Consider the following 10,915-nt stretch of genomic DNA (forward strand, 5'->3'; position numbering starts at 1 on the left):
GAAAAACATTGAATTAAAATTCCTGCATACACTGAATAAAGTGTGATTGCTTCGACGCAAAATTATGAAAAAAAGTCATCAGGAATGATAAATGCTAAAATGCCATGATAAATTATTTCACAACTATTTTTCATACAAGTATACGACCTATAACCTGGATAATAATCTCAGAAAAAAACAAAATGAATCATTCACTTTGGATTCATTTTGTATTCAAACAAGACTTCCACAGGGATATGTTCGCATTCTCTACGGTTCCGTCATTATCTATATGACTTTCATTGGGTTAATCATTTTTCAGGGAGCCCAGCCAAGCTTGTGGGGTGTGACGAGAGCTCGCTTGACCTTCTAATACAGCAGACGCAGCCATACCTGCTGGCCTGGTGGAGAGCAAAACAAAAGGCTGCCGGGGTGAAGTGAGTTAATAAATGTTTGTTATTAAATGCCATAGTCTTTCCTTCATTTGAAGCCCGAGAGAAAAGGGCGGGAACACCAAATACTAACCAAGTAAAGCTACTTACAACTAAGGTTGTACGGTATACCGGTACTAGTATAGTAAGGTGGTACTAATAAACCAAAGACGGTACTATACTCTGTTTGAAAAGTACCGTTATTTTTTTACAGGCATGAGGGCGCTTCGTCACGTCGTGACATTGCTGGTTTTATGAGCAGAGGAGCATGTTCAGCAGCGCGCACACACGGAGTACTTACAAGCAGACACAGTGTGTAGACAGAAAAGGGAGAATGGGCGCATTTTGGTCTAAAAACCAAAGATAAAGGTGAAGTTATAACACTGAAACGGCCTCAGGAAGAGGTGCTTTAAAACATGGCTAGCCAGCTAGCAGCTAACGTCCATCCGCAGTCGGCAGTGTTTTAGCTACTTCTAAATCACTAATCAAATAAAGTGAGTTTCTTACAATTACTGTTATCACTGCAGGACGAGGAATAGCTAAACATGCTTCACTACACACCGTAGGAGGATACAATAGCTCACTGGCGTCACAATGTAAAACAAATACCATGGGTGGATCTACACCTGACATCCACTGTAATGATACCAAGTACAATAGTGTATCTAGTCGATACTACTATGATTACATCGATATTTTTTATCGGCACAAAATCTTTTTTCTTTTTTTTCATTCGTATTATATTTATAAAGTCAGTAAATATGTCCCTGGACACATTAGGACTTTGAATATGAACAATGTATGATCCTTAACTACTTGGTATCGGATCGATACCTAAATTTGTGGCATCATCCAAAACTAATGTAAAATATCAAACAACAGAAGAATAAGTGATTATTATATTTTAACAGAAGTGTAGATAGAACATGTTGAAACAGAAAATAACCAGATATTAACAGTAAATTAACAAGTAGATTAATAATCAATTTTTACAGCTTGTCCTTTATATTGTTGACAAAATAATAGAGTTGTAAATGACACAATATGTTACTGCATACATCAGTACAATTAGGAGCCTTTGTTTGTTTACTTACTACTAAAAGACAAGTTGTCTAGTATGTTCACTATTTTATTTAAGGACTAAATTGCAATAATAAGCATATGTTTGATGTACCCTAAGATTTTTTGTTCAAATAAAGCCAATAATGCCATTTATTGTGGTTCCCCTTTATTTAGAAAAGTATCAAAGTATTGAAATACATTTTGGTACCGGTACTAAAATATTGGTATCGAGACAACCCTACTTACAACACACTGTTCTTTAAAAACAGCTGGACTTGGGACACACAAAAAAAATAAAAAAAGACTACAAATACATAAATACCAGAGAAAGGTGAAGGAGTCAAATACTGGGCTAATGACGTGTCACAAGCAATTCGTTTTAGCTCAGCGTGGTATTTCATTAGAGCGTGGGTCCTGAGACGTATTGTTGAAAAGTGGCCACAACACAGTAGGAGCACGGAGCGAAGCCCCGTGTAATAAAGGCTTAACCTGTCAGCGCCGATGCCGTCAAGCATATAATCCCGCCTGTGCACTAGATCGAGGGCTGTACCCACGTTTTTAAAGTTGTGTCTACTTGCTGCGTGTGTGTGCACACACACTTATGTCTGTGTGCGCATGAGAGCTGCTGTCTGAGCTACCTACTGACTCCCACCAAGTCACAACAACATTCCACATCATTGCCCCAACCACGGACACACACCACCCAGAGGAAGCCAGGAGAGATTTTAGAAAGAGTCTAAAAAGCTCCTAAAGATCTCCTGATCTGATCATGACTAACAGACTCACATCCTGATATCATTTGGCTTGTTTTTCAGTTAGGGCAATTAACAAATTGTCCCTGCCAGGCCTGTTTACAATCATATGATCCACACACACACACACACACACACAAAAAACAGCACTACTTACTTTCTATTCAGTTCGAACTCCAAAAAATACAGCTGGATTTCCTTTTCGCCCGTATCTTTTTCTCAACTTTGTCCCTCTATCGGTAACTCCCCCTTCCACCAGACACATGCAAACACTCACTGAGTCACACACACACACACACACACACACACAGACCAAGCTCCCCCCACACCCCCCATACACACACACACACAGACACACACTCTCCTCCCGCGACCCGGAATGTTTTGGCAAGATTCTACTGTACTGAAATACTGTGCCTACCATATAAGGTAGCAGCAGCTTCACATGTCGCATATAATTTACATGCAGCAGGGCGGTAGTTTGAACACACACACACACACACACACACATCCAAACCATGCTTCCCTCCTTTCGGCTGACGCAGCACCAGAGGGAAGAGGCACAGGGGAATGGAGAATGTAACCAACCATTCCTCTTCGTCATGAGCCAGCTCTGCAGGACAACTCCAAACAGCGTTGAGTCAGACATTGGGAATGAAAGCTGAGTGGGCGATGTATCGATTCTCCCCACTGCTTCCTGGATCAACAACGGCCTTCCATGAATACACACCTTCTTGTAAACGAGCATCAGGAAATGGCTACTGTCTGCTTCCAGGCAAGAGTGTTTCTTACTGTGTCACTGCCAATGGCTATAAAACAAGCTGGAACAAATTAACCCTTGATTCGCGGCACCGGCCCTACAGACAACACTCCCCATGTTGTCGCCTCTGCTCCGATGCACAAATGCCCACTTTGGAAAGTCCAGACTGCAGCACCCACGGGAGGAAAGGTCGAGAAAGCGCCGAGGCGAGGGATTACCGAGCGAGCTCTTACCTCTCACATTGCTCTCCGGCGAGTGTGCGTGTGCTTCCTCGTGTCCGCTGACTCTTGTGTTTGTTGTGTGTGTGTGTGTGTGTGTGTGTGTGTGTGTGTGTGTGTGTGTGTGTTCAGACAGGCTGCGACGGCAGACCCCCAGGCACCGGCTGGACCATTCTCAGGCAGGCAGGCGGAGCACAGCACGGCAGAGCGACTGGCAGAGGAGAGGCAAGCGGGTGAATCAGCAGCGAATGAGTAGAGGAGCTGTGCTGAGCCCAACACACAGTGAGAGAGGCAGGGCGAGCGAGGGAGGGAGGGTGGAGTGTGTGTGTGTGTGCGTGTGTGTGTGTGTGTGCACGTTGCAGCGTTGGCCGTGTACGCCAGTGTCTCCCCACCCCTGCCTCTTGACGCGCTAGCTGCACCCGAAGAGAGAGCTGCAATGACGTTCTTCCCCCTGCCTCCGGGTCGTCCGGGGAGAGCGGCGTGTGTTTGTGGGGGTGGCGGCAGCTGTGGAAGGGGACGGCGATTAGGCAAGCAGACCCCACAGTCCCGTCACCGTCCTTCCATTCCTTGCTGCAGGCTGGCCACACACCCCTCTTCAGAACAACACCAGGAAGTGTTATGTCAGATGCCCTCACCTTGCCAGCCAGGCGGAGGAAGTCGATGGGGAGGAGGGAGGAAGACTTGAGAAAACAGTTAAAAGATAAGGGCGGTGACAGAAGTAGGCAGCATGGAAGCACATTGAGTGAAATATGAGATGCACAGGGAGGAAAGGATGTGGAAAACTTGAACATAATAAAAGCATTCCGAGGTTTAACGTATCACCAAGAGAAACAATGAGTACGAGAGCAGCATTCACGGGGGTTCAGGCAAGGTCGCAGGGACGAATGACGCACGCGGTCACGTCCTTCCCAGTGCCCCGACCCTCCATCCAAAAATTCAGGAAGATCGAAGAACGTGGAAGCGAGATATGACTGTTATGATTTTACACCACAAGGGGGCGATAATGGTGCCACAGCAGTCATGCGGTCACATGCTTTCCAATGCACCAAACCCAACCATCCATTCATTTTTCTACCGCTTGTGCCTTACAGGGTCCTGGGGGGCACTCAGACGGAGGGCAGGGTACATCCTGGAGATATAATGTTCCACCAAAAGGGGGCGATACTGGTGCCACGGCAGTTATGTCGCGTCCTACCCAATGCACGACCAACTTTTAAACATTTTAGGAAGCTCTGGGAATGTGGAAGGAAGTTATGTTATCAATATCTATGCAAATTACAACCTCGCCCAACCAGATTTCATTGCAAATAGTGTCCAAACGTGTCCAAATATGAACTGTAATATTTATAAAATATGTTTTGAAAATGATTGAATTTAATTTCAAGAAGTTGCTTATACGTACAGTAAATGATACACCCACGCCAATAAGAACTCCTCGGTAGAGGCAATCTCTTTGTAACTGTTCTGCTTTGGCATCAAACTCTTACACCCAGTCTGAATTAAATCAAGCTCTTGAACTTTCAAATAAACATTGGCCTTCTATCACTTGAGAGAAACACTGAAAAGAAACGCAAACCATAGCAGTTTAGTTTTAGTTCAGCAACAACAAAAGGTTGATTGAACCTCATGTAAAAGTGTACATACCTTCAAGACCCTCAGATAATTGGATTTAAGGTAGTGGTAATATCTTAAGCTCTTAGAAATTGTGGCCTGGGCATCTGCATGAATCCTAAACTGTTCAATGTTGTTAGCGAAATGGCTAAGTGTGAGGCCATTTCTCTGGAACCTTGGAAAAGGTGATTTGCGATTGATCCCTATGCTAGGTGGGGCATTTGGAAGAATTTAATTGGCAACTGGGCACAGTGTGAAATCTGGAGTCAGAATTGAGGTGGTTTACGGTCAGGCCATCCGTGGTGTGCACAGGTCAAATGACCATTCTCAAAAGTTCCATGTTAAACTGTGTGAAAAGTAGAACCCAGCAGGCACAAGAACTTGTTGAATTAGGTCCTGACGTTGAGCAACTCAAACGTAACGTTAAAACAACAACCTTTTTGACAACGTTTAATCAATGTTGGGTTCGGATGTTGATTTGACCATTGAATTTTGGTCATATTCCAACGGATACTCAACAACACAAATACAACTTTGAAACAACAGTCTTTTTGATGACATTTATTCAATGTCACGTTGTGACGTTTATTTGACCATTGAATTTTGGTCATTTCCCAACCAACAACGTGGATCCAATGTTAGACGTCAACGTTGTCTCAATTTACAAATACAACTATTTTGCAACGTTGTTTCAAAGTCAGTTTTAAAAAGACATATGTATAATCAACGTTGTATCAACTTCTTGTTCCTGCTGGGATTGTTAACCATGTCACGCGGGACAGGCGAGCCCTTTCCAACTAATCGTGGAGCTACTTGACACGCATGGAGGCTTGGAATAAAGCACTTTCTTGAGACATGAGCCTGCTGCTGTAAGTACTGAAATTGCCCGTAACTACAGTTGAGTATGTTATCTGGCTGCTAGACGAGGGTTCAAACTTGTTGTCAAAAGTGGGATGAAAATAATGATGTAAAAATATGGCCAGAAATGGTACTGCAACCACGGTCCAAATTCTGGAGTCCCCTCCCCCTCTCCCTGACTGAGGTTGCCATATACACAGCCGAATCCAGCTGGATGGACTGGGCTACTCCAAGGAGCTTCAAACTTCCACTGCCTCTTACTAGTAGTTGAGGTGCTGGGACCGTAATAGCTAAATAGACAAGCGTTTTACACAGAAATTAGGCCATTTTCAGGAAAAAGTATGTCATGCCTGCGTACAATATCACAACAAATGGCAATCATATGGTTATTGTAAGTACTATCAGAAAACAAAGACTAAAACAAACTACAACCAACGCAGCAATGGTTGTACTGGTAAAATAAGTAGAGCATGCTTGGCAGCCTATAATGTACACCCAAAACTGAAGAGGAGACATTTTACCAAGGTTGTTTGTTCCAGATTGTCATAACTTGGTACATGTAGTCCACAATATGAAAACACCAATGAGAAATTATTTTAATCCTGTTCGTTGGCTGTCTCCATATGTTTCACATTGTCATGATGACAGCCGTGCTAATGTTGGAACCCATTTCCTCAGCGTGTCAGCATATTGAGAACAGAATAGGCACTGATAATACCATATCCACATGGGTTTTATTTGTCGAAAATATATTTTTACCCTGTCAGTTTGAATACAAATCGACATACAGGCTAACGGGCATATATGTCCCCCGTTAGCCTGTATGTCGATGTGTCATTGCTAAGCATTGGTTGCAGGAACATACTATCTTTGTTAGACAAGATCATAGACTGTATTGGACAATATAGTTTACATACCAAATGTCCATTTCCATTTATTACAAGTAATAAGAAAACGTCAATGCCTGACTTACCTATCAGGAGGAAATGAGCAAGTTTGGCATCAGATGAAAAATATCATCTGCCTTCAATCGTCTCCATCTTTCAAAGGCATCCCAATACAAATCTTCATTTTGTTCCTAGTTTTGTCATGATTAAGTTGAGAATGGTAACTTTTAGATGTACTAAGTTCTGACATGTTTAGTAACTTTCCCAGTGGCAGCAGCCAGACGAAGAGGGTGGTGCGTAACTGGCAACCTGTATGTGACACACTCATGGATTTTGTAATTTGTCAAACGGTAGAGGGCGGAACATCGAAATGAAAACAATAACAATATTTCGAGGCTGTAAATCTAATTTTGAAATGCGCATATCCCGGCTGAACTACAGTTATAAAGGTATTGGAAAAGAACATGATTTATTCATGCCTTTTGACATATCAGGGCCATTTAATGATGACTTGACTTGAAATTATTACATATGGCTCCTTTAACTGTGAGGTAGGGCTGGGCGGTATACCGGTAATATACTGTAGTTAATGCCGGTATATTTTAGAAAGTGGTATATATTTGAGACAATACCGCCATACCGGTATTTTTGATGTGCCTTTTTACGGCCGTTTGCTCTTCTCTGCGCCTGACAGGCGAAGCACAGGGCATACTCTTTGCCTCACCCCCGCCCCTTGTGTGTTTACGGAAGCTTCTCTGATGACACTAAATATATTTTTTTAATATGGCGGCGCGATGCTGACTTCTTGACTCCCGAGTGATGCAATGCTTTGTACAGCAACTGCATTTGGCATCTGGTGAGTGACTACATCATCATTTACACATACACAAATTTTCTTGAGAACATATATCTCTCCTGGTAGCAACTTTACCACTAATCTCATCTTGTTGTTCACTTCTGTTACCCGATTTAGCACAGAAGCTAACGATAGCTCTTCTCTGACGCTTGCTCTGTGTGTCAAATGTTTAGCTACAACTCGGTTTAAAAGTGCCTCAAAAATTGCTTAGACATAGTAACAGCTAACTAATTACTTTATAAAAATAAACAACAGGTTTGGGTTACCATTACAACAAAAATAATCTGAGTACTCTCAAACACTGGTTATCTAGCCGTAAAACACACAAGCAACTTTAAGCATTTAGCACATTTTTTTAAGATACCGGTATATACCGTATACCAGGCTTGGGCAATTATTTTGACTCGGGGGCGGGGGGGCAAATTTAGAGAAAAAAAATGTGTCTGAGGGCAGGTAAATCTATTTTTAAGAACACTAATACAAAACCTCACAATAATGTCTGATTGAAAGCTAAAAACGTTATGGACAGACCACCTTAAAAAACAGAATGGAATTTTACATTTTTTTACTGAATGAGACACCCAGAATGTACATGAAAATAAAGAATGTTTGATTTGCAATTTTAACTATGAACCATAAAACACTGAATATTGACAACATATGAACGTCACACCCACTCTCCATCCACATATTTTACAAACAAGTGAAATGCAAAAAAAATGCAACAAACACAGTGAAATATGAACGTGAAGGGTAAAAAAAAAAACCCACCTACAATCTGATATACAGTATCTGATATATCATTAAGCTTTAGAACTTTATTTTAAAAATCTCCTTCTGCGTCTGTCCCTGACAACCGCACTTCAGGCTGGAAGCTCTGGAAACACTCTGTGGAAACGCTCCTCACCCACACTGCTTGGTGCCTCGTCTGAGTTGCTGTGACTTAGATTACCATAGTAACTAATTAGATTACCATATTAACTAGTATATCATGCAAAAGCGCAGATTCCAACCATTGAAATACTTTGTATAGTTCAAGATTATTAGAAAACATTATTGCACATCATATAGGCAGCTATAGTTTCCATCTTAAAGATCTAAAAATAATTTTTGGGAATGTCCGGCGTGCTAGATTGAAAAGCTTAACGGGCCGCATGTGGCCCCCGGGCTTTAATTTGCCCAGATCTGCCGTATACCGGTATCGAACTAAAAAGACAGCGGCATCAGTTTATGTCCATATCGCCCAGCCCTACTGTGAGGTCTTAAGTGTAGTCAAAAAATGATTGAAAAGGAGCGTTCACCCCAGTTTTCTCAGAGCATTCAATCGTTCGCAGCCTGTTTGGTTTGTCTTAGAAGACGTTTCACCTTTCATCCAAGGAGGCTTCATCAGTTCATGCTCATAGACTTTGATTGGTCAGATCTAGTCAGACTAGATCTTTAGTCTTACACTTAAAATGGTCAGATCTAGTCAGTGACCTGGATGAATGAGAACCTCCATAGACATGTTCACTACAGTTGACTAAGTCCTGGTCATTGGACGGATCTTTCACATTAATAGACTTGAGTTCTCCTCACAACTCTATAAGTAAATTGTGTCAAATGTGGAATTCTTAATTCTGAAGCCATCCATTAAGGGCCCATTTGAAAGGACCATCCTCAGAGCTCTGTGAAGAGTCATGTTTTCCACGTGTTTCTTAGTGAGTATGAATACACAAAAAGTACAGAACCATCTAGGGCTGCACGATTATGGCCAATAGTTACAATCACGATCATTGATCACTGTTATTCATAAGTTAGGTAAAACATAGTGTTTCCCACCGGTCTGCAATCTACTTGCGGCAAGGGGTCCCGGATAGTAGGGTGAACCTAAAGTTATCCATATAAATAATAAATTTCAGCTTTCTCTCCTTACCCTAAACTCCGGGCTATAAGCCGCTACTTTTTTCCAAAGCTTTGTACCTTGCGGCTTAAAAAACTGTGCGGCTAATTTATGGATTATCTACGCCAGTGGTTCTCAAATGGGGGTACGCGTACCCCTGGGGGTACTTGAAGGTTTGCCAAGGGGTACGTGAGATTTTTTTTAAATGTCTGTCAAAAAGAACTGTGAAAAGAAATGCAACAATGCAATATTCAGTGTTGACAGCTAGATTTTTTGTGGACATGTTCCATAAATATTGATGTTAAAGATTTCTTTTTTTGTGAAGAAATATTTAGAATTAAGTTCATGAATTCAGATTAATCTCTATTACAATCCCCAAAGAGGGCTCTTTAAGTTGATGATTACTTCTATGTGTAGAAATCTTTATTTATAATTGAATCACTTGTTTATTTTTTAACAAGTTTTTAGTTATTTTTATATATTTTTTCCAAATAGTTCAAGAAAGACCACAACAAATGAGCAATATTTTGCACTGTTATACAATTTAATAAATCAGAAACTGATGACACTAACTTCTTTATCTCTTTTTTTCAACCAAAAATACTTTGCTCTGATTAGGGGGTACTTGAATAAAATTTCACAGGGGGTACATCACTGAAAAAAGGTTGAGAACCACTGATCTACGCTGACAGCCATAATGCAAATGTTAAAAAAAACAAGCAAATACACTGAAAAGGTAAGTTATTGTGTGTGCTATAGAGCCATCTTTTGGACGAGTTCACTCATGGTAGGTAAGGCATTGTTCTTCTGTTTAGACTGGCTTTCTAGCAGTTCATAGCGTTACTACTCATATGGATTCTTCATTCATCACTTCAGGCAACATTTGTAAGTTTGACAATACAACTAAAACTGTTTATACTTACTAAACCCTCCCATCAATGATGTCTGTGGGAGTGTTTTCATGCATATTTATATTATTATCATTATATTACCTTACACTAGCTTTCTTTTTGTATCGTTTCAGTTTCACAAATGTTTCACTTCATTCACCAAGACGTCACCATGGAGTTACTGAATCTGTTAATCTTATTGGAGAGCTAGTTTACGCAGCTAGTGGGTCTTTGTTGATGACTTCTGTTTTGTTTGATCAGACATTTTACTGCCGTGTTACAGGCACTGTTTGGAAACAATTAAAAGGTATGTTTAAAAAAAACTGTAAATAACTCATTTCGCAACGTATACTGTATATCTGTGGCTTATAGTCTGGGGCAACTAATATATGGAGAAATAGTTTTTTCCCTAAAATTTAAAGAGTGCAGCTTATATATCGGTGCACTCCATAGTCCAGAAAATATGGTACATGGTGCCTTTAGCTGTGTTTATCAATTTTTAAATGATTGGACATCCCTGCTTGACTCAATCATACATTTGATAGGCTGTAGTGTGTAACATGTATAATAAATGACAAAATACAGCGTTATTCAGTGTTACGATTGTACTCAAGTTTGAGTCCTTCAATGTGCAATTACATTTCCCCAAGCTCCTGATTCATACGCATTAGCAGATGCAGTGTGTGCATGAGTTCCAATAGGGAGCACGTCTCGTCGATGTTGGCACTCTAC

General features: G+C 41.1%; 1 protein-coding gene across 13 annotated transcripts in view; it reads right to left on the minus strand.

Moving 5' to 3' along the window:
• The window catches only part of mbnl1 (muscleblind-like splicing regulator 1), a 142,928-nt gene that overhangs the window by 121,052 nt on the left and 10,961 nt on the right, over positions 1–10,915 (minus strand). For 4 of the 13 annotated variants that reach the window (XM_062022803.1, XM_062022797.1, XM_062022796.1 and 1 more), the window contains exon 1: positions 3,218–3,460. The exons of 3 other annotated variants lie outside the window; for them this stretch is intronic. The gene's annotated coding sequence lies outside the window, so the exon portion shown is untranslated. Of the gene's footprint in view, positions 1–2,381; positions 2,486–3,217; positions 3,462–10,915 lie in introns of those variants that run through there. 6 more of the 13 variants (XM_062022801.1, XM_062022802.1, XM_062022799.1 and 3 more) reach the window with 4 other exon arrangements.

This window comes from Entelurus aequoreus, linkage group LG16, assembly GCF_033978785.1.
Source record: "Entelurus aequoreus isolate RoL-2023_Sb linkage group LG16, RoL_Eaeq_v1.1, whole genome shotgun sequence".
In the NCBI taxonomy this organism is placed as follows: domain Eukaryota; kingdom Metazoa; phylum Chordata; class Actinopteri; order Syngnathiformes; family Syngnathidae; genus Entelurus; species Entelurus aequoreus.